The following is a 2,500-nucleotide window of genomic DNA, read 5'->3' on the forward strand; positions in this document are numbered from 1 at the left end:
ATGATTAAAAAAATACAAAATAATCAAACATAATAAATACCACCACTGTATTATTGTTGAACTAAGACATTCGCAACTTAATAAAAATGTTTAGAGTTAAATATATTTGATATATATTATTGAAAGAAAATCAATTTATATTTTATTATTATTATTATTTAATTTTACTCTTTCAATTAATATATGCAAAAAAAAATTGACATTTGTTATAAATAAAAATAAATAAAAAAATACTCTAAGCGGTGGATCACTTGGCTCATGGGTCGATGAAGAACGCAGCAAACTGTGCGTCATCGTGTGAACTGCAGGACACATGAACATCGACATTTTGAACGCATATCGCAGTCCATGCTGTTATGTACATTAAATTAAATTTTAAAGTACTGCTTGGACTACATATGGTTGAGGGTTGTAAGACTATGCTAAATAAGTTGCTTATTCTTTTATAAAAATAATTGAATTTAAGCAAATGTGTATATTATTGGATTTTAAATAATTCATAATATTAATAGCAAAAAAATAAAGATATATAATGAATTTTTTATTTATTAATATATTCTTAAAAAAAAAAAATCCTCTCAAATAAAATGAAATAAAAAAAATTTTGAATCTAAGTATTCTCTTTAAAAAATTTTCATATTATTTATATATATATAAAATATTAATTTATATATGTAATTAAAGGAGGAATGTCTAGCATAAAAATTAATTTTTTTTATTCTAGAATTGCCTCATTTTACATAATTATTATTTATAATATATATTTATATAAAAGGAAAAAAGAAAAATAGAGATGAAAAGATGATATAATTATTTATTAAATTGTGAGAAGATAAAAAATATTTTAAAACAACCTCAACTCATATGGGATTACCCCCTGAATTTAAGCATATTAATGAGGGGAGGAAAAGAAACTAACAAGGATTTTCTTAGTAGCGGCGAGCGAAAAGAAAATAGTTCAGCACTAAGTCACTTTGTCTATATGTCAAATGTGAGATGCAGTGTATGGAATATCTTAATATCTAGTATGAGAAATTAACGATTTAAGTCCTTCTTAAATGAGGCCATTTACCCATAGAGGGTGCCAGGCCCGTATAACGTTAATGATTACTAGAAAGATATTTCCAAAGAGTCGTGTTGCTTGATAGTGCAGCACTAAGTGGGTGGTAAACTCCATCTAAAACTAAATATAACCATGAGACCGATAGTAAACAAGTACCGTGAGGGAAAGTTGAAAAGAACTCTGAATAGAGAGTTAAATAGTACGTGAAACTGCTTAGAGGTTAAGCCCGATGAACCTGAATATCCATTATGAAAAATTCATCATTAAATAATTAAAAATAATGTGCATTTTTTTCATATAAGGACATTGTAATCTATTAACATAATAAAAGTATTTATCAAAAGATCATTGGTGATATTAAGTTTATTTAAATTAATTTGCTTTTTAAGCATATTAACATAGAATAAATACTAATGATTTGATAAAGTGTTGATAGATTTTATTATATATAATGCTAAAATTCATTTTTTGAATTTTACAAAAAATTTAATATCTATGATATTAATATTTATTTGTATGCATTTATATGATTAACAATGCGAAAGATTCAGGATACCTTCGGGACCCGTCTTGAAACACGGACCAAGGAGTCTAACATATGTGCAAGTCATTGAGTTATATTAAACTTAATGGCATAATTAACTTAACTTAAAAATATAATGGGATTAATTTTTAGTCTATTTTCTTAAATAGTCAATTAATTCAATCCCGGGGCGTTCCATATAGTTATGTATAATGATAATTTATTATTATTTATACCTCTAACTGGAGCGTACCTTGAGCATATATGCTGTGACCCGAAAGATGGTGAACTATACTTGATCAGGTTGAAGTCAGGGGAAACCCTGATGGAAGACCGAAACAGTTCTGACGTGCAAATCGATTGTCAGAATTGAGTATAGGGGCGAAAGACCAATCGAACCATCTAGTAGCTGGTTCCCTCCGAAGTTTCCCTCAGGATAGCTGGTGCATTTAAAAATTATATAAAATAATCTTATCTGGTAAAGCGAATGATTAGAGGCCTTAGGGTCGAAACGATTTTAACCTATTCTCAAACTTTAAATGGGTAAGAACCTCACCTTTCTTGATATGAAGGTTGAGGTTATGATATAATGTGCCCAGTGGGCCACTTTTGGTAAGCAGAACTGGCGCTGTGGGATGAACCAAACGTAATGTTACGGTGCCTAAATTAACAACTCATGCAGATACCATGAAAGGCGTTGGTTGCTTAAAACAGCAGGACGGTGGACATGGAAGTCGTAATCCGCTAAGGAGTGTGTAACAACTCACCTGCCGAAGCAACTAGCCCTTAAAATGGATGGCGCTTAAGTTGTATACCTATACATTACCGCTAAAGTAGATGATTTATAAAACAATTTCGATTGATTTATAAATTTTGAAACTTTAGTGAGTAGGAGGGTACAATAGTGTGCTTAG

General features: G+C 29.6%; 1 non-coding gene and 1 pseudogene across 1 annotated transcript; both read left to right on the forward strand.

The window, feature by feature from the left end:
* Positions 1-231: 231 nt before the first annotated feature.
* LOC128871082 (5.8S ribosomal RNA) lies at positions 232-412 on the forward strand. Its single transcript, XR_008455714.1, has one exon. It is a non-coding gene; the product is annotated as a 5.8S ribosomal RNA (ribosomal RNA).
* Positions 413-850: 438 nt separating this feature from the next.
* The window catches only part of LOC128871100 (large subunit ribosomal RNA), a 4,519-nt pseudogene continuing 2,869 nt past the window's right edge, over positions 851-2,500 (forward strand).

This window comes from Anastrepha ludens, unplaced genomic scaffold (assembly GCF_028408465.1).
Source record: "Anastrepha ludens isolate Willacy unplaced genomic scaffold, idAnaLude1.1 ptg000051l, whole genome shotgun sequence".
Taxonomy (NCBI): Eukaryota; Metazoa; Arthropoda; class Insecta; order Diptera; family Tephritidae; genus Anastrepha; species Anastrepha ludens.